General features: G+C 32.2%; 1 protein-coding gene and 2 non-coding genes across 6 annotated transcripts in view; 2 read left to right on the plus strand and 1 right to left on the minus strand.

Moving 5' to 3' along the window:
- Positions 1–4207: 4207 nt before the first annotated feature.
- On the plus strand, positions 4208–4281 carry Trnai-aau. Its single transcript has one exon. It is a non-coding gene; the product is annotated as a tRNA-Ile (tRNA).
- Positions 4282–5336: 1055 nt separating this feature from the next.
- Trnat-ugu lies at positions 5337–5410 on the minus strand. The gene has a single exon. It is a non-coding gene; the product is annotated as a tRNA-Ile (tRNA).
- A 1639-nt stretch (positions 5411–7049) lies between these two features.
- LOC111050274 (unconventional myosin IC) overlaps positions 7050–22855 on the plus strand; it is a 79759-nt gene continuing 63953 nt past the window's right edge. For 3 of the 4 annotated variants that reach the window (XM_022336570.2, XM_039437084.1, XM_039437085.1), the window contains exon 1: positions 7050–7422. The gene's annotated coding sequence lies outside the window, so the exon portion shown is untranslated. The remainder of the gene's footprint in view (positions 7423–22855) is intronic. The other variant, XM_022336573.2, reaches the window with a different exon arrangement.

Raw genomic sequence — 22855 nt, forward strand, 5'->3', positions numbered from 1 at the left:
TGTTTTGTGTTATGAAAAGTATGAACAACATATTCAAGACATATTGTACGAATTATACATTTCAAATTTGTATATGTTTTAATTCATGACAATATTACATATTTAATCTCATGATTGAAGAATAAGTGATTCAATGATTAAATTAATCTATGATTGATTTTCTGATAATATCAAACTTATTCAGACAAGTATTTAATCTGAATTAAAATTATCAATATTAGAATATATTCACATCTCACGATTGACAATAATTGAATTATACCCCTTTTTATTTTATTGTAACTGCTGAACTATAACAAAATTATTCCGCAATCAGTATTTCCAACATTTTCATTAGGCCTTTTGCTGAGTATTGCAAAATATACTATATTGACGTTAACATTCGTATTTCGTGACAAATATTATATCAATCAAAATTCACAGCCAATTACCTCAATTAAACTCCGTTACTGAATCGGTTTATTGATCAAAATCTAGGACTGGAAAACTGTTTCATAATTTTTGTAGCATTTGATATTTTCACGCATCGAATTGGATAACTGATGGAAAATTGCCTTTATAATAGTGCAGAAGATCTGTTCCACTATTGGAGTACTTTTTGTGAGTTGATTCACTTCTTCTTCGGTGAATATAGGTCGATTTACAAAAGATTCTGAACTCAAGGAACTGAGTAATTTATGGAAACTTCGTTTCTTTTTGCCATTTCTCTTCTTTTTACTGCACTAGTTTCCTTCTCTTAGTTTTTTTTATTCCTTCTCCTTTTTTAAATGACTTTCGGTTGCGATCCGTTGTACTGGTTAATGTCTTGACGTTAATGAATGGAATAGTAAAGTCTGTTTCTCAACTAAGTTCAGAAACGTGGCTTTACGTAACTGAGTGCACTGGCTGCAGTGCACTGTGAAGAGAGATTTTTCAATTTCCTTTATGAAAATTAGTTTCAGGTCGTTCAATATTAGAGTCAATTGAGAGTTGATAGAAATATTTGTAAGGTTTTGGTTTTCTCTTAAAAGGGTCTATTGACCAGTATGCGTAATACTGAAATTACTCAGGAAATTAATGTTTGTTGAATGAATATATGATTGTTTGGGAAGATATGTTTCCAAAAAATCACGGTTTGAATCAATCGGTTTGGATGGTAATATTGCCAATACATTATTTCATACTAATTTTTTTTGGAAAGAATGATTGGAGAGTATTATGATTGAATTTCATCAATTCTGTACTAGTAAAACTAGAAAAAATTTAGTAGCAACTGATAAAAGGTAGTTTAAGTCTTAACATCGCCTAATAAAAAGTATTTTCATTTAATTTAATTTCAATCGATATATCTTCTCTCATGCAGTCAGTCAAATGTCTAAATCAATCCATTATTGCTCTTATTGTTGGTGTAAGGTTCAAAATGAAGCATCCTTATTCATGTCTTGATCCATCATCTTTTAGTAAGACTCTCTTTTCAAGATTGTTCTTTTATTCATTTTATATTATTCAATTGATAAATTGTTTATCTACTATGGGATCATTTTTTTAACTTTTTCATAATAATTGACCGAGTGAAGTGAGGTCTAAGATTCAAGTCGACGGTTTGGCATTTCTCTTAATGTTTGAATGTTTAAATGTGTATATGTTTTTATGTTGCGCATTTACGGCGAAACGCGGTAATAGATTTTCATGAAATTTGACAGGTATGTTCCTTTTTAATTTGCGCGTCGACGTATATACAAGGTTTTTGGAAATTTTGCATTACAAGGATAATATAAAAGGAAAAAGGAGCCTCCTTCATACGTCAATATTAGAGTGAAAATCAGACTATAGAATTATTCATCATAAATCAGCTGTCGAGTTGACTACAAATTGCATGCCATGACGCATGCAATTCAATATCTCAATGTAACTTGGTAAAAAATTAACAGCTGTGTAGACTTATTGCATGCCTCATTGAATGCAATTTTTATGCACTATTAAATAGGATGCAAAGAACTGGGCGCCTAGATGTCTTCTGGTTTTCTCGCGCTAAATTCCGGAAAGCGTTATATGTTAATTAAATCTTGTGTAAGCATGATCTGATCAAATAAATAGTTAGGTAGTGTTTCAGTGTGGATGTGCTTATGGTTTAGGACGTCGTTATAACTGGGCGAGGTCTACTGTTCACAGAACTACTAGTTATAAATTCGTGATATTATTAGAAAATATTCCCGTGTTTTCATTATTGTAAATGTTTTTCTTCAAACTTAGATTAGATTGTAATATTGAAAAGCCTCTGTATATTCCTGATAACTTATACTCCAAGAAACTTCAATCTGATAACATCACAAGTTGAAATAGAAAAATAGTTCAAATATATTAATTTAATAGTAGGCATATTCAAATTAATCTTAGAAGATTCAAAACTAAAAATCATCAAAAGCCCAATAATTATCTTATCGCGTAGTAAAGCTGCAAAGCTGCGTCTCCACCAACCGAACTAATCTTAGTTCAAATATTAGAGGAATTTAATTAGGAAACCTTAGTTTCCTTAAAAAACGGACTATTCTTTAAAAAATGATTGCTGCTGTGAAGAGGGAAATAATAAGCAGTGAAACACTGTGACTCGGTCTTGGTAACTTGTTACAAAATAGTTATTTGCAAATCTAGAGTGAAAAGTGCTGTTTTTTCTCCCTGAGGGAAAAGTTTGAAGCCCGAGGCGAAGTCGAGGGCGACAATTTTCCTGAGGGAGAAAAAACATTTTTCACTCGTGATATACACAACATTTTTCCTCCACCTACATTTTTATAAAAACTGCTAATAAAATATTTTTTAAAAACGTACGTGACCAAACAATGTGTTACAACATAATCTAAAAAGGAAACAGAAACAGCTGGCTTGTAATCACAGTTCTCCGCCGATAGCGCTATCTGTCGGCAAAAGTTGTAACAACAATGGCCGCCACAACTACAGCTATGATGAAGTTCTCGTTTCGAATTTTATTAGTTAATAAGGAATATTCGTTAGCTGGTATTTTGAATAGCATGGAATATAAAAAAATATTTATACATTTTTTTTAGTATAGTGATATGAAGTTTGTAATAATTTTAGCATACAAACATATATTTCATATGTTGATCAAATCTGGTTGAGGTATTGAATTTAGTTGCCTCAATGACTGACTTCTCTATATGATTCCTCATCTGAGCTTAGACCTTCTTACCTATTACAATGTAAGTTTTTAAAATACAGATGCTTCCCATGTTATTTAAATGGAGTCACTTTTCCTCCCTAGGGAGTTTTTCTGTTTTTTACTACCGAGAGCGAAAAAGTGACACATTAGTACTGTATTATGTTTCAGGGAGTAAAGTAAGTACTTCAGACAGTAGGTGCAGGGAAAAATATTTTTCTCATCAAATTCCTCTTGACATCTGCCTACACCAAACGGTAAGCACTTTTTCATATCAGGATAGTACTTACACTGCTACGTCTGGATTTGATGTCATCAATTCTATTCAGCTTCAATCTGAACCAACTTTTCTGTGTTTGTCAAACCTTACACTTTCATATTTTTTACAAAATATGTGAGTTATTCTCTTGCATTTAAATTTAAACAAAATAGGCGTACATGTTCATCGTTATCGAGATGTAGTCGACAGTTACGGTACTATTGGAGCAGAGGCAGAGATGTAAAATTTGAGGTTAACTTTGCTAAATAATTTTCTAGTTTTTGTCTTTGGAAGTACAGGAGTTCTAAATCAGGACTAAAGTACCTTTATCTTGAGTTAAAAATGGTAATCAAATAAATCTGAACAATTAATTATAATAATACCAAGAACAAATCGATACATTGATTATCAATATACATCTCGATAGATTTAAGGAACTATAAAGACTTTATAGTTCCCTAGATAGATTAGTATTTGTTGAACAATTCTGATTTATGAAAAAGTGCTCACCACACCAAACACCTTTCCAGCCTTATAAGGAGGAAAGCATTTGGCTAAAGAGAGGAAACTCAATTGCTACACAAACTGCTATATCTAGATCTCCTCCAAGAATGGAAGATTGAACTTCAGCAATATAAGAGTCATTTCATATTACTCAAACTAAACTAGATCATTTTAGACAAATTTAGTATTGATTTACTGAATAAATGGCAAGATATTTTAATTGAAGAAGCGTTGTATGTTAGTTTTAGGAGCTGTGGTTTGATGTGCGCTCTCTCACGTTCTGCTTCTAACATGGCCCATTAGCTCAGTTGGTTAGAGCGTCGTGCTAATAACGCGAAGGTCGTGGGTTCGATCCCCCCATGGGCCAATATTTTTTTGTCATTTTTGTTGAAAGTGGGAAACAGACTAACTTTGGTTGGTTTCAACGATATATTCGGATCAATGAATTAATCTAGCTTCTTCCAGAAATGTATTTATTATTTTCACCTATGTAGAAAGCGTTATTGAAACCAACTCTTAAGTGAAATTTTCTTATTCACTCGATCCAATATTATTAAACGTATTTTGTAATTTAGATTAATTTAATTTTATTAACAAATAAAAATATAATAATTACAGTGATTGATTTTTTCTAAACAAAATTAATAGATTGAAGATAAGTAATGATTTAATCAATGAATTACTTTTTTATATAAATCTTCCAATTAGTTTACAATATTTCAATCTCGACAGATCAACATTAATTTCTTCTTGTTTACTGCAATTATCAAATTTTAATATTGGAATCTGCAGTGTCATTAGCTAATGGTACTATTTATTTCAATTACCAAATTTTGATAGTGTCATTAGTTAATGATGAATTTATCCCATTATTCCTCAATTATTAATTTATTTATTCCTCACACCATGAAGCTTTTTTCCAAACACTATAAATTACTTTGGGGATATAACATAATATGCTTCATTACATGCATTACTTTCGAATTGGAACTGCAATGATATAAAAATGAAAGCTATTTTGCTTCCTCTCTTTATATTAATTTTAATATTGTTTATTTCATCTCAGTTGATACATCATTTTATGATTGAATAATTTGGAATTAGTTTGATCTGTAATGTCAGTGATAGATCGCACTTCCTCAGCAGCTCTTACTCTGTCCCTATTTTTTTACCAAAATATATAAACAATTATTACTTGAAACGGTGTTGAAATAATAATCCAACAGTAATCTTCTGTCCAAGTTGGTGAGACAGGCTGTAGAATGCAAGTGGATTTATTAGAATATTGGAAGCCAAAATATTCAAATTGGTGAGAATTATTTTTGGACTAGAAATAACCTGAGAATAACTTGTAAGGTAATACAGCAAACATCATTATTTTTTATCAAACTATCCTCAATAATCAAATATTTCAAAAAATAATGGCCCATGGGGGGATCGAACCCACGACCTTCGCGTTATTAGCACGACGCTCTAACCAACTGAGCTAATGGGCCAGTTAGTAAAAATTCAAAGATTGCAGATGGAGTCACTGTGCATCTCATTAATTTATTTAATTCTTAACAAACATCTTAGAAACCATTGTAGAAAAAAATTAGAATATTGTAGAATTACTGCAGGTGTGCTCACAGGGTGGTGCTAATTGGAATTCTCGAATTATTGGGGTGTGAATATGCAGGAGTGCGTCATTGGTTCTTGGGGAGGGGGGTGTTGAGTTTATTTTCTTCTTCACATTATCACTGCTACAATAATATTAAATTTAATGTTACGGAAAGCGGTTTGACTCAATGTTGGAGCTGATAAGCTATTGCTAAGATGAGTTGAGGATCATGCGCCTCGCGCCTGCTACTCCCGTTGGAAGGGTGAGCACTTGAGCCTACTCCTCTGAATATCATTCATGAATTAGATAATCGCTCCCGGTATTTCGGAACCCACCTAATACTGTAGATCCACTCATCTCTCATTTTCACCCGCCTTATTACCAACGCACTAGCCTAGAGCTCTGTGGGCATCACCCTAGCAAATAAAAATATTTCAATGAATATGTGAAGAAATACTTGCTGGTTTGAATGATGGAAAAATAAAAATTACCAAAAGCATTCCCAAATTATTCAGAATGAGGGAAGGTTTACCAGATAAATTGTTTCCAACAGGAATATTGTGTGCAGATGAAGCAAACTGGTGCATCGATTTAGTACGGTAACGATACAGTACCAATATTGGAAATGCTTGGGAAATTTGAAGAAGTTCTTCAATAGAGAAAACATTGGTACTTCCTCTATTATCATTCTTCTTCATGAACAATTACAATAATGAAAATGAAGGAGAGATTAAAAAAAGGTTTTCAGACAAACAAAACGCTCTTGTTCAAGACCTTAATTTGTTATCAACTTGAAAGCGAGGGAAGGAAAATGGACTAAAAATTATACCATCACAATGTATTTTTGATAATGGTTAACAATCACAGAAAGGATAATTTTGAATACTCATCCAACCTCATTCTACATTTCGTTTACATTATGAGCAGAATATTCTGTGATAAAAATGAAAATGTGATTTGAATTGTGTATAATCATTGGAGAGCCAGGCCCGATATTCATTTATTTTATTTCTATTGGTGAAAATGTTAGGATCTACTCTGAAGCTCTCCTAAATTCCATACTTTCCAAAAAGATTATGTTCAGGCTAATGAATTACTATAATAGGCGAACCCAGTATTTTATTAGTATATTACATAAAATTCATTTTATTCCATAATATTCTTTTTTCATACTAACTTTTTCTTTTCTTTTACGAACTAACTTCCTTTATTTTCTCAACAAGAGAATATTCTATTAAATGAAAATAGTAACCAAAGACATTACTAATCCCCTCAATCAAAAAATGTTCAACATAGTTTGAATACATGGTTGAGTGGTTGGGATGACTACCAAAAGGTTAATTTCATTTTAGGATGATATTTTTCCATACACTTCTTCATAAATATTATTCGCATACCTCCACCTTCTGCAAACTGTTTCGTTTCACCCCCGCTTGCCTGTCTGTGAACCTGGCGGTTTATCACAGAACAGACGGTGTAAAGGTGGGCCGAGTGGAGGGGAGAGAGTTCATAGTACAGAGAGAATTTGTTCCTTTTTGTGTGAGAGCGCCAGACCTTCCTTCGGCAATCGCTCGTGTCTCGTGTCTCGTGTCTGGCTTCTCTCAGTCTCAGTTTGCTCTCAGCTCTCTCATCGCTCGCCAGGAGCTCTCACTGCTTTTTTCAACTGAAAACGCCGGTTAGTTACCGCTTGTCAACACCCTAACAGAAATAGAAACGTGGTCGCATGCTGGCATAGTTCGAAACTTTTTCCAGTTCGGTTCAATTATGCAAACTGTTGTAAAATATTGAAACCCGGTGATAATGTGTAGTGTGTTCTCGGTTCACCTGACAGATTTGAAATAACCGTCGTTTATCAACTCATTAGTGCTACTTCAGTTGGGTTATTGTGCAAGGAATAGCTTTGTCCAGGTAAATTTGAATTTAAAATTCTATTTTTCAAGAATACTACCTATTGTTAGATTACTTGGTTGATGTTGTTTAACAATACTCTGAGATTAAGGTGTTGTCATTGTTACACATGGCTATTTTTTGTAGATACCATGTGTTCTCGAATTGTATTTTAAAAGTAATTTCAGAGCATTGTTCACGTTTCCTTTGGTTCGACCTTGCTCTGTCGATGTGTGGTGATTGAAGTATATATTGTTTTTGGTTAAAGTAGATAGCTATCATGTGCTCCTATATGTAGTGGAAGAATAGCATTTTCAATTTACATAATTGGGAGTAATTTTGTATTTGATGTTCCTTTACACTCATGATAGTGTGGTCATTGTCACTGTCCCATCTTTATAAATATAACAGGGTTTATGAAAAGAATATGATCAATTTTGATTTTGATTATGATTGTCATATGATTATGAAAATCATTGAAATGCACTACTCATTGCATCAGTTGTAATGTGGTATTGCTCTGCAGTAGTATTTAATTTTTATTGAAGTTTAATTTTTTTTCAATATTCTTATTTTTCTGTACTCTAAGTGTAATGAACTATTGTAATTGTGTTGTTTTGGAAACAATTTTTGAGATAAATCCTGTATGCTTCCATGTTTTTAATAAATAAATAAATTTTCTTACATTGCTGAAAAACAAAATGTTTCTCTGATTAGGAATTGAAAATAAATGTCACATGAGAATGAAAATATGGGACAAAAATAGGAAAGTATTTGTTTGATGATGATTCTTGTATTTCTTGAATCAATTACTATTTGTGAATAAGATAAATTTTGGATTTCCATTCAGGAGTGATTTCGCAATAATTTTGGGATGTAATTCTAGCATAGTTTGCTAGAACTTCAATAACCTAACCGAATCTCTCTTATAATTACATTTAACTTATAGAGCTACAACTTATTTTGGAAGATTGATTTTTGCTGGAGGTATTCGGGATAAGTTGCTATTCATTCTGATGTTGATTTGAAATTTAGTCTTTGTAATTAATTAATTGAATGTAAAATCCAACTTATCTGTTTATGTTTTTATGGTAATAGAGGATGAAATTCAATTTTTACAACATTAATCTCTGATGAACCACGTGATGAAAACTGAGGCTTCATTGATTGCGGATTCTTGTATATAGAATTTATAATATTCTTTTCCACAATAATACAGAACTCATCTATACAGTACTCATCTGAACAACGTCTCAACCTACTAAAGAAGCATGGTACGACTAATAAAATTTGAAGAATCAGATAATAAACGTAATATGAGATGAAAGAAGAATAGACAGAGCACAAAGAAAAACAGAGTAGAGTGTGATAAGAGTTCCATTTCTATCAACTAATAACTTCCTGGTTTCTTAGTCCTAGAGCCGGCGTCACAGAAGATGATGACTTCCTATATTCAGACAAAATATATAGTCATTTAAAATATTAATGTATTATTCACAATAATTTTAAACTCTTGTCATTATTGATTATTGGGGGAATATTGATTCATGATTCATGTTGAGTGTCAAATAGTTCAAATAATCAAGCAATTTTTGTTGGAAGGAAGCTCATAACCATCCGATACTACGTGTATTGTAAGAAAGCTGAAAGTTGAGGTATATTGAAAAAAAAGATATGGGTCTACCGGTCTACCCTACAGGATCCCGTGCACACCTGCTGTTTTGATAAACGTCTCCACCTGCATATGAAACCTTTCAATGTTTAGGCGACATTCTAAACACACTCTAGAGGTTTGAAGAGGTTAGAACGCACTCTTAAAAATAGGAGCCGTTTGAAAAGGGATGAGAAGTAAATAATAATTGTAGAAGATGGAGATAAAAATGAGGATGAAGAAAAGGTAGAAGAAGAAAGAGGTAGCAGGAAGGATCAGAGGAGAGAACAAGAAGTAAAGACAAGACAAGGAATATGGGTACATGATTTTTGTACTAGTACATTTACGAATCAAAATTCGGAGAGGAACAGTTTTGAGCTGTGGTGCATGTTGGTCCTTCCCCAATCATTTTCATGAATTGTGAATCACTAAGTGAATTATTATTTAGTTAGTAAAAATATATTATCAGGAAAGATGAGAATTCAAACAAAAATGTGACAATTGGATGTCATGTAACATGATGTAACCTGAACAATATTGAAGCACAGTTTCATGAATATTTCAATAGTTCGGTATCAAGAATATTAGAAACCACATTAGGAAAAACCAATGATACTACATGAAAGACTGGTTCTTCATGCGTCAATGAATCCTTGACGTTGAGAATCATCTGGCGTCAAGGCCCTCTTCAAAGCAATTCAAGATGTCTACATTTTTGCAACCTCTTCTTATCTTTTAGAAATACCGTAATTCACAGTTTACTTAGTAGAGCTTATCGCAAATAGCTATAGATAGAGTAGAGTGATAGCTCTTCAATTTTCGTCCATTAATTTTCAATTCGTTTTACATCAATATCAAACAAGTTGCCCACTTGACTTTTGTTATCAATTTGATATTGACTAGCTGAATTGCATCTGTCGATATACTTGTGTTTCAATTACTCCACATAAGTTCAATTTTGAATGTTCAGGGAAGTCTTCTTTCAATATGATTTTTGCTTCAATTAGATTAGCCTTTAATTTATAATGTGAAATGTTTTTAGATTAAACACTTGATTCTTAGACTTGAAATTGAGATTTGAGTTGCCAATAGATAAGACTACCGGTATGGTACTTGATAATTAGTTGGATAAATTCGATCAAATTATGAATAAATCTCATCTATAAAAGCCTGTTATCAGTTTTGAATTTTCAAGGTTTTTGCCTAAACGAACTCATTCGATGATAATAATGATCAATTATTAATAGTTTTTAATGTAGCCTATTATTATAAAGTGATGCAGCATCCACAGACTCAAATCACATATTGCATTTAGGCACAGAAGAGGGAACCCTTCACTTTGTGATATAGATTTAGATAAATGCTAAGCCATTACTTCATGCTTGCCCACCAATCCAAATACGAAATAAAACCTTGTAGCCTGCAACTTGATAAATTTCATCTCTACATCCATCTCATGTCTGATCATCTCTAGTCTCTAGTCTTGCTCTATAGTGAGGTCCACGTTATAATGACAGTGGAGACAGATAGGAGAACAATCTTGCCGATCCTCTGTCTTGTCAATGCCTTCAATAGGCGGTAGCTGATACAGGTTTATTAATGTAATATTAACTGTTCATTCTTGTTTAAAATAATCAATTATATTTTATTAAGCAAGAAATTAAATTTTTCAATAATTTCATAATAAATTTGTATAATCAAGATGAAGTATTTTGTTAATTATTAATTCTACTTTGTAAAATACGATCTGGCAACAGAGCAAATCGAGAAAGAGATAGTGCTATCTGCTTTGTTGAATGATAGACAAGGATAGCAATACCATTGCTAATCAAACACTGCTATTATAACGTGGACCTCACTATAGTTTTGATTTGATTCTAGTCTGAATCTTGATTGATCTAGTTTTGAATACCGCACATTGAAAATTACACATGATGTGGTCTAGGATCTAGGGGCTGTAGCCTAGTTATAGTAATAGTAAACTATTAAGACAATATTTCTGACCACGTTCTTATGAGTTGTTTCGTTGTTTGCGAGTTTGAAAGCATTGTTATTTGATAGCATTAATCGATCAAAAGCCAGTCAGTCAGTCAGTCACTCTCCACTCTTGTGTTAACCAATCTGATTCGATTGACTAGCACCAACCCCTCCTTCACCCTTCACTTGACTCCAATCCCAAGAACTCATCCTTTCTCCACCTATTCACAACTCCTCAGCTCCACTTCAGTTCGGCAGATATAATCAAATCGTGTTTCTGTGGAAAAATATCAAAACTTGGCAAGCATCGAACCCAGCCCTTCCGGTTAGGATTGATTTTCATGTCACGAGTGTAGACTTGACCTCAGAACTGAGTTCCCGGAGGTATTCTCCCCCCGATTCATCAATGAATGTATACAAGAGCTAAGAGTTAGGATTAAAGTGATTCACTTTCTGGTCAGGAATTATCCCCGTTATTTTTGTAGCTCCTAATGTTAAAATTATTCAGGGCTGGGCTATTTCAGTTTGATCATTTTAGTAGATATCAATCAATTTTACGTATTTTAAGAATTAAGTACTTTTTTAAATCCCAATAGATTAATAAATTATTCTCTTGCACGTCTTGTATGAATAAATTACTTTTAAATTCCATTTATTGCTTTTGATTGAAACATCCGTTTGATAAAAAAATAATGATATGACGTAGGCTAATTTGAGGAAAATTTTTATTCCAGAAATTTATTAATGCAATTTAGTTTATCAATTGTTGAAAGCATTAATAAATTTGTAACGATCAAATTGATAATTTTGAATTGAAAACCTTTGATTTGATTTCCATGTATAAACTCATTATTACAGCAGTATTCCTTTTTTTTTTTTGATAGCCGGCTGTCAACTGAACTTTGATCTTAATACAGTAGATGATAATGATTCCTACCAATAACTACAATTTTTTAAAACACTAGCCTATCCAAATTTGAATAAAAATCAGTAATTTAAAAAAATTCTGTAAAAATTGAATCTAAGTACTTTCGTCAATGATTTATCGTATACCACATTCTACTCTTAATAAATCAATATTGACAGGAAACATGAATATACTTTCAGTTTCCTTATAAATGATATCTTGAATAATTTCATTATTAGCGTCAACCTTTAACTACTAAAGGTGACTGTAATAATCTAGCCATGACCCACATTATTATACTATCTCTCTTAACTAGTCTTTGTTATAATTTGTGCCGAGTTGAATACTGATAATCAGCAAACACATAGGCTACGGTTCTTTGTTATTTATCAGAATTCATAATTAAAACATGTGTGGAAAACATGAGCGTGAATGACAAAACATAGATTATTGAAAATTAATCTTGGAAAAATTACCGTTACAAAGTATGAAAAGACTGATCCTTAAATAGAATTCATCAAATTGATGAGTTTTCATGATTCTAGCTTCATTATTTGGTGTTTGAGACTTGTTACGGTTATCACACACTTCACTAGAAGTACCTTCGAATAAAGATTTTGATCTTCCCATCTTCGGAGAGGTGAATTTGAGCTGTTTCTCCATCGTTCTTCCCTACGCAAGTGTAAACTTCAAATTATTGTCGAACCGGTGGAATTCTTCCTGAACACCCTTTGTGGCACGTTAGCGCAAAATGTAATGTTTGTTCTACTATGCACAAGTTAAGTCAAAGATAGTGTTTATTTAATACACACTTGTGTATTTAGTGTTATTTAATAAACACTATCTTTGACTTAACTTGTACATAGTAGAACAAACATTACATTGATCGCCTTTATCATTCTCAGATTTGAATCCATAAATATTAGCCAAATAATGATAGAGTAGAAAATAGAATTACCATTTTGGTATTATGAAGAAGAAATTACACCCTCCCTTGTTTCCTTGTCTAGGTCTGCTGTAATAAAACTTCACTTTAAAGTACAATGATGAACAAATATATTTGACCACTCGCGGTTGTGAAATTAGTATTTTGCGATGCCAAACAAAGCGTGACACCAAACCATGATCACATTCCTGACCCAATGCACTGCGATTGCGCAATGCACTTATCAAATCGTGCATGAAATTAGATACCTATTGATGGGTCACTCTCTACTCATTTGATTGCTCTCGCATTCCTATTGTCGAGTCATTTATTCCGTTATTGGCAATTTAATAACAATAACATGACCTCTGCAGTCACAATGCAATGTTCTAGTGATCTTTGACTACAATTCTTATTCTTTGTGAGTAAAACGATGTGATAATATTGAAATAATGAGAAAAAGAATGAATATTATAGGAAAACTTTGAAATTAATTAATAAATTGGAGTTTGGTTCAAAAAAATGTTTACTTTACATATTGTAATTGTCCATTTTTCGAGGGTTCTCTTCTAACAGTGTTTTGATTTTTTGAATTTTATAATAATCATCATTTATTTTTCTCTTGTCTCTGATGGAAAATGATATAAATATCTGATGGAAAATGAAATTTATTTCTTTTATTTTTAAATTCAGTAGCTTCATTTTATCTACCTAAGAAATTTTATCCTTCAAAATGAACAAGGATTAACTTGTATTGCGAAATTAATGACACATTCTTATTCTCAATAATTTGATACTTTCAGTGACTTGCTTGTAATATCAGGAGTATACTTGCGGTTTTATATCTCCTTAGATAATTCCAATTGCGGTGTAAATATTGAGTTTTATTATCGCCTAATTTCCGTTATTTCATGACCTTGGAACTATTTACTGTCACCTATTCATGTTTCAATATGAAAAGAGGAAAATATCGTTTGAAAAGACAAGTTTAATTGCTTTGTAATCACTACTTCTCACTGTTTATTGTAAAAACTGTTATAAAATGTGTGATATTCACTGCTATCACTTATCAAGTAAAAAATATTATTCAATTGAGCATTTATTGTTGTAATTCAAATTCATAATAGTAGACCTGTTCAATCTACTATATTGTTGGTGCATACGTTTGGAATTAGAAAAAATAACGATACAAATATAAATAGAAATAAAAATCTCAGTACCCTTATTTTAAATTATTTTATCACAACATGTTTCAACATTCATGCCATTTTCAAAATTAGTCCAGGTTACGAATGCTGAAATAAAGGTATAGAGGGAAAAGTTTAGAACACTATTTTCAATTCCACAGCTTTTTTAAGGATAGTAAGAGAATTAACATATCAAAAGTCCTCACCCCTACTCCCTGTGCTATAGGGATAGGGGTGGTTTGAAAGTATCATTTTTCGCATACATCTCGGAAACTATGCATCTTATGAATATTTGTATTCTGTGCAAAAGTGAAGCTTACAAAACTACCAACAAGTTTTGTCCTTTACATTTTTTCCACATCTCTCATAGTTTCTGAGATATCCGCTCTTGAAGGTGAGACATTTTTTGAAAAAACACTTCTGCCTCCAATTTTTTCATCTTTTTGGCCTTATAATTTTTGAGCGATTGATGAAAAAATCCTTGCTGATTATGAGCTGATGGAGCATCAAATTATCTCCAATATTATGTATTTTTTCACTAGTTTGCCCATTTCCCTACGACTGTTGCAGCAGTTTTAGTGTTTAGAGTGAAATTTTCTGTTCAGCAACAATAGATCAGTTGACAATGAAAATTGGAGGGAATGTTTGGAACACAATTTTCGACTTTGCAGTTTATTGACACTAGTTTGGAGGTGAGATATCAAAAATCCCAACCCCTACATCATGTGCTGAAAGGATGAGGGTGGTTTGAAAGCTGCATTTTCCACTTAGTACTTACATGCTTATATTTTGGAAACAATGTGTTCTATTGATATAATCAACTACATAAAAATGAAGCTCAATAAATTCCCCACAAGTTTGGTTCGGTAGAGGTTTTCGATAAATCTGATACTTTTCGAGATATTTGTGTTCTAAAGTGATGCATTTTCGAAAAACCAGTTCTCTTCCATTTTTTCGCTCTTTCAAGTATTATAACTTTTCAGCAATGGATGAAACAAGAATGTGCTAATCACAAGATTGTAGAGCATTAAATTATCTTTTATTTCATGTATAATTCGACTATTTCACGCATTCCCATACGACTGTTGCAGCAGTTTTAGTTTTGAGTGACTTTGTTTGGTAGGAAGTATATAAACACCCCCTGTGTTTAGTTCCACAGACGTTCCAATAGGTACTCAATATGAATGTTCATACTGAAGTACACTGCCAATTTATGATGACAGAATAGTATGATATTCGAAAAAAGCCACTTGTAGCAAATCTTGAGATTTGACACTAAAAACTAAAACTGCTGCAACAGTCGTATGGGGTGCGTTGAATAGTCGAATTATACATGAAATAAAAGATAATTTAATGCTCTACAATCTTGTGATTTACAACATCATTCTTGTTTCATCCCATTGCTGAAAAGCAATAAGACTTCAAAGGACCAAATTGGGATTTTCAAAAATTTATTCTATCAGGTTGTTATAAAATAATTCAAAAAAGGGTACTGAGATTTTTATTTCTATTAATATTACAAGTAGCCCTAAACAGAAAAGAGATAACAATATTATTACATATCGTGAGTTGTTAGTAGTGTCGCATACTTCTTCTGTGCAGGAAATTGAACTTATGTATTACAAGTGCTTAGAACAATTGAATAAAGTAAAATACACCGTATTGTATTTTTTCACCAATATTATTTTATTTCTTCTGAGATTTGGATGTCTAATAAAATTATAGCCTATATTATTACATTTTTGCTTTTTATAGAAATGTGATATTCTAACCAATTATACGATAAGAAATACTTGTTTTTCAACAGTTAGTGTTTATGATAGGAATGATGTTTTAAAAATGGAATTTTATCTTGCATAATTACTTGACACTCAAATTTAGTGTATATAGGTATCGGTAGGCCTACTCGTAATTCAATAAAAAATCCCAAGTCTTCCATTAGGTACATACTTATTCGAATGCTTATACTCTTGTCCCTCAATTCGAGTGAAAGCTGGAAAAAACTATTCAGCCTACAGATTTCAGGCATTCCCAATTTTCAAACGAAAGGATGTTTGAAAATAGCTGATCATATTTTTCCCTTGACATTAATAATGATTTCACTAGCTCTTCTCACATCCGGAGTCCAATAAGTTCGCGTGTATTCGTGGGCATAGTATTTATAGAAACGATGTCACACTTAGTTGCAATCAGAAATTTTATCATTATTTCCATCTTTATCAACATCAGAAGCAATGTTAAAAATATGAAGTCATCACTAATCATAGCCGAAAATTTAATTTAGTGGAAAATCCTGCCTTTGAAATCTGTGCTTGGTTTTTCTCTAGTATCTATATTCCTTGACCACCAGGAAAACGTTTTGTTTCTGATAATTTTCAAAGTCGATGCTCTCGATTTATCCATTGAAACTGTCTATAGTGAAATTCACTTCAAACTGTCATCATTATTTATGAATAACATCAATGCTGCCCTCTGCCCATTCAAATAATGCTGAATTTTTCAATTGAAGTTGTTGTAGACTGTTTAATTTGAATTTGAAATTTCTTCTAGTAGCTATTATAGTGTGTGACTTTATAAGTCACGCACGCTTGGCTTCTTGCATGGACGGGTGACCGTGTGTCAGTTCCAGCTAACACGATTCCTTGTGCTGTTCTATTTTGACAGTAGTGTAGGTTTCACCTCGATTTATGTTTTAAATCTAGTACCAAGTCAAAAACAAGGTTGAACAAAAATCTTGAAAACGGACTGGTCTAAGTCAAGTCTTTTGTGCAATGGATTTCTGCTTTTCTAGTCAGAAAAAGAGTAGAATTCTTTCGTTTGGTGGTGTTTACACACATTACTTCTGTCAATGTGTGAACTCACTCAAAAAGAAACAATGGTAGAGCTAAACTACTAAAACCAGCTACACTTCAAAACTACCCAGCAAAGTAAAGATAATAATACTGAGGGTGATCACCACATAAGCTCTTAGGCTTGTGCGTGGCTAATGAGTGAGAGGGATGATGATGATGATGATGGGAGATGACGACTACTTTTTAGGTAGACGGCTTATCGTCTCTCTCCTCTCAAATATCATATCAAAGAAGGTCTTTGAAAATTAGCCTACTGCACCTTCTTCACCCTGTTTCAAGAATTGAAACCCTTCAGACTTTGGGACTCTACTATAATCACAGAAAAAACTATCTAAACCCTATAAAAATTATTTGAAAATCCGAAAAACTTGAAACTTTGAACACGTTTATTTTAACACATTTTGAAACATCCTATTCTTTCAACTTTCATGGTATTTACATCATCTATAATTTGTTCATCTCATCTTCTATAGCCCGGTTGAACAAAATCCGGTTAAATTTTAACAGTGATTAATTACACAAGAACCAATCAGAGAAGGCGTTTTCGAAAAGACGGCCTCTCTGATTGGTTCTCGTGGAATTAATCACGATTAAAATTTGAACGGCTTTTGTGCAACCGGTACTTTATCTCATTATTTTTCGACACACTTTTTTCTTATTTTATCGAACAATATCGATAGGAATCGTGTGTAGAATATTTATCTGACATTTGCTCTCAACACCGCTGAGTCATGTAATCAATTGTAATGAAATGGAAACAATTTCTCAACAAACTGTCAGAAAGTTGATTGATGAAGAGTGGAAGATTTGTCAAGAATCGTTGAGAGAGTAAAAGTTCAAAAAATCTTTTATATAATTTTTGCTTACACCGGATTTATGAGGTGTGATATTAGTATTCTTTCAAATAATCTTTATAGCAGAATCTTGCATATTCAATGAGGAATATTTCCTGATATGAATCATCGAATATCTCTGTAGCTGTTATGATTTGAGCAATATCGAGCCATATCAATCATTGATCATTGGCCTATTGAAATATGTATACCATGCACATAAAAACAATTAATTGCATCATTTATAATTCACTTTTCCCTGTCAGAGGAAAGAAATAAATTGTATGATGAGTTACACAGTACACAATTTTTATACATGAAAAATCGTGTAAATGTCACATTCTGTAGTTGATAGGTAAATTACAGTTGCAATTGACCTTGCCAGCTCCTGTTATCTCTTATCGGAGCGCCATAATTATTGGAATCGATTATTTGAAGTGTTTTCTATCACGTCAAGTTATGTTTTTTTCCTGGTGTAATTAGTTGCAAATCCAAAGTGTTTTGTTTGATCAGTGATCAATCCTTCTCAGGTTTAATTTATGAGGTTGTTCTAGATTGGAAACAAATTGATTGAATTCTTCAAATTTAAGATGGGCGTACAATTTCTTTTGGGAAGATACAACTTTTTCAAGATTAATGGTTTGCAAGAATCTTTAATAATTGTGAAAAAATCCATGTGATTTTATAAGATTTTAGAGACGCATGATTCTATAATTTCCCAATAATAACTAAAGTTATTAAAGTTAGATTCAATTTTTCACTCAATATTGTCTAAAATCTTACAAAAATTAAAAGAATTTTCGCCGATGAAATAAGAGTATGCATTTACGTCTTGAGTGCGAATGACTCAACTAAATGGTCAATTTCAATCGATATCTCTAAGAAATTGCGATGAAATAATTCTATTATTTAGTTGAATAGAATGCCCGCAAGCCAAATCCGACCTAGAAAGTGCTAGAGATATGTGACGGAATTATTACTAGAATTTTTACCACACCAGTAGACTAACTTCTTCCGCATCGACAAAATTGCTACATTCTTTTCCAACAAAGGCCCATCAATTGACCATTTCATAGCAATAACGTCGCATTGCAGGAAGCAGAATGCTTCGATGATCCAAATCGCATTGATCAAATTAGGAACCTGATTTCACTTTCCCAATAGAGTGTGCAATACGGAATGCTATAAAAATACAGATATCTTTGACTGTCTATGCTATGCAATACAGATCGCTATAGAATACAGATACCTATTGAAAATTTACTATTGTATCAGTAGATACCTAGATAAGGAACTGAAGCAAAACACATAAAAATAATAATAATTATTTATTATTAGCATATTTTAACGGATTACTGGTAGGCCTATTTAAAACTGTAAACACTTCCTCTAATCTTCAATGAATAAAAGTATCTCATGTAATCTTTTCCATTATATTCAATTTATCCTAAAGCACAAGGAATAATATTATCTGTTGTAAGGCAGGCCATCGTTTCAATATCAAATTCAAATTCAAATATTCTTTATTCCATACAAAATACAGATTACATTGTAATATAGAGCATGTTTACTGGAATACCCCTACAAGACTATTCGTCTGAGTGTAGGGGGTGGGTTCCTGTTACAGTGGTTACCCAATAGTCTATTCATAATATTATATAGGTACTAGAATGTCCGACTTTGTTAACAAGAAGAAGGTAAGTATAAAATAGTTTGTATTATAATTATGAAATTAAATATTATTACATTGTTCATTGACGAAATTCCATAAACAGAAAAAGATTGATCAGACTAATATATACAGACTCGAGAATTGAACTATGAATAAATTCTTGAGATTGCATGAGTGGAATATATTTTGTATATACTTATTGTAAAAGAATAACGTTAGCTTCTCATATAAAAAATTACCGAGGAACAGGAACCAGCCGATTCCCCAGTGAACATTAAAAATAATATAGTAATGAAGAAATGTAAATCTATGAACGATTAAATAAAGTATGTGGTAAATATAAAAAGAAGAAAGGTAAGTTATGAAAATTTATAAGCTCTCAACAGTAAAAAAATCTATGTATGCATGTATAAGAAAAGCTATCCAATTAATAGAGATGATCTTAGTGCCAATAAACAGACTGAAGCAGGCTTTCTGACGTCTCCCAGCCCAGGCGGTATAGCCACCACTCCACCTTACGCTTGAATGCAGCCACACTGCGTTCATCCATATCAGTTTTTATCTCAGCAGGAAAATTACGATAGACCATTTGAGCCAAATGAAAAGTGTCCTCAGCTCCACTCCATGAACCATATCGAGAATGATAGTGTATGTATCAATGTACAAATAAATGAATAAACACAATAATTTTTTGAGCTAGTTACCGTTTTCACCTGTAGCTTTCTTTCAATCTTCAATCAATAGAATTTTCTATCATAGTAAGGTATTCAATCTATTCAAATTCAAGTTATTTTAGGTTTGAGACTTCAGGAAACAATCGAGGTTTTTGTGAAATCTCTTATATTTTCAAATAATAATTGCGAGCTATTTAAAGCCTTGAAATCGTATCTCTCACGTGATATTTGTCCGCTTGTAAAGAGTTAAAAGTGATTCACTTTGTTGACGATTGAAACAAACTGATGCAAAGTAGAAATAGAATATCCCGCCACACGTGAACCAAATAGAAAAAGAATGGAAAAGCTTGTAATCGGATTCGTATCACAAATCTCTTAATCCACTTACTTCGTTTTGGTCAAACTGATACTGTATATAACTCGCTCAATTCTCAAACGGAACAACGTATTTCCAAATAAAGTGGACAACAATTCACCAACAAACAGCAATATTATGTTTAAATTAATTGTGTATGAAAGTATGCATTACATGGTTATCTCATGTTTACTGTTCAGTTTCAAACACTGTTCAAAATATCGAATACTTCAGCATCTTAGACTGATGAAATGTCATTGCCATATAACTTACAGTAACTAACTTCGTATTGGGGTGTGTTGAAACAAGAAGTTGCCTTCAAGATGTTATCATGGTGATTTTATAATAATAGGCCTACTATTAATAGAGTACTATATCGACATGATAATATAATATTTAGATAAGAAATAATATATGTTGTGAGGTATAGCATTTCTCAACACAGTAATAAATTGTGAACTGGTTACTGGTCTCACCTGTAACTTTTTTATAATATAAAATTCAATTTTACTGAAAAATCTACAATTTTAATGGAAATTTTTACCGTTATAAATTCTCTGAAAATGAATAATACCTGTTTTATCATTATTTAAAAACTGCATTCAGAGATATGGAATTTTTCCATGTTGGGATGAAAACAGAAAATATGCTGCCTTTTCTATGGATTGTTTTATTTTCTCAGAACCCAGGGGTTTGATGCGCTTCGGCTCATGGCTCAACTCATTCTAAGCTCAATTTATCATCATTTCTTCTAAATTATTAAAATTGTCGCTCTAATCCAGATTTGGTATTTTCATAAGAAGATAAATAAGATTTATTGACTCCCCTCAATCTCTTTTCCATCCCTTTCAATTGAGCATTTGTATTTACGTACGGTAGTTCATTTGTCAAATATATCCTATTCTCTCTGACTCTCTATATAGGCTACTAATAATATTCAAATCTGGATAAGACTATAAACCAACACTTCAAATTAGCATCAATAATCTAGTTAGTGGCATCCCATTGAAAAATGACTCCGTTTATTTCTAGACTGATGAATTATTTGTTAGAAGTTTGTCTACAGGAATAGAACCGTTTAAAAAGTGAGCACCAGTCTTCATTGTCAGTGTCAGTCCAATGCCACCTCCTAGATAATAACGTTGTCATTTCAGAAATAGCGCTGCGAACCGTTTATTAATCATTTCCCTTCTTCCCTCATTAGCTTATCAAGAGTTTGTAGTCTTTTAATTATTTTTAAACGGAGTAATTAAATTTTTTCAACCTATTTTTTATTAATTTTGTATCTCAATAATTGAGTAAATAATTTACAGCTAACGGATATTCAAACTGATTTCAAATTATTTGTTGAGCTAACTATTTGATCTATTGTTGAATATGTATAGCACAATACTCAGAAAAAAATCTATAGATTATGACCGATTAAAATAAGGGTTCAATAGGTGATTGTAGATTTCCCAGAAATCTAAAGCGGTATTTTAGAGTTTGAATCTCATTTTGAAATTATTGAAGTAGCCTATTAATTTCCAATGTACCTATCTCAAAGTGTATGAATCCAGTTGTTCTTGGTTTACTATCAAATTTGTCTTTTGTCATTCTTTATTTATTTATCTATCTATTTATTTAGGTAGTTACAAAAATCAATGATTGGGAGAGAATCAACAGTATTGTCAACCAATTGAAGAGAAACTGAATAAAATGAACATGAAAGGTGCTCCGTCTAATCTGATTGTCACATTCTGATAATTGAGTGAACCTACTGCCTCAATTTCGCAGTTTTTATGGCTCAGAAAGCTCTATAAATCTATGGATGTTTGTACGACGATTGGCTTGTGCAATATTGCTGTTTTACGATTTTGCTCAATTTGTTGCCGAACTGAATTACATAAACTATCGGGAGACACACCAAGTGTCATGTCTGCCTTTTAAATTGCTGACATAATGCATTTGGAAAAGTAGTTCATGACTTTGCTGTTTTTCTACCAAATTGCTAATATTTTCACGTGTGAGTCACAACTACTGTCATTATACTGACTTGGATTTTTATGAACTAAAATTTTGAAGATGATTGAATCAGTGATGAAAGCCTTATTGGTAGAAAAGACATTGAATTGAAAAGACATCACATTGATTGATAAACATTCGGAAAGAAAACCAAATCAAAATAAGAGAAAAGTCGTGGAGAAATCAAGAGATGAGATAATGAAAAGGGAATGGGGGTTTAAAGTTAAAGAGATGATTCTAGAGAAAGTTATAGGGGTTTTTATTATATTATAAGGTATTGTTATTATATTGTAGGGTATTATTATTATTGAATTATAGGGTTATAGTTGAGGTTTTGGAGAGACAATTACTAACTTAATCGAAGCCTACGGTAAGAGGTGAAACACCCTTTCACGGACTTTCCGTAAATCGATAGCA

Source organism: Nilaparvata lugens, chromosome 10 (assembly GCF_014356525.2).
Source record: "Nilaparvata lugens isolate BPH chromosome 10, ASM1435652v1, whole genome shotgun sequence".
Taxonomy (NCBI): domain Eukaryota; kingdom Metazoa; phylum Arthropoda; class Insecta; order Hemiptera; family Delphacidae; genus Nilaparvata; species Nilaparvata lugens.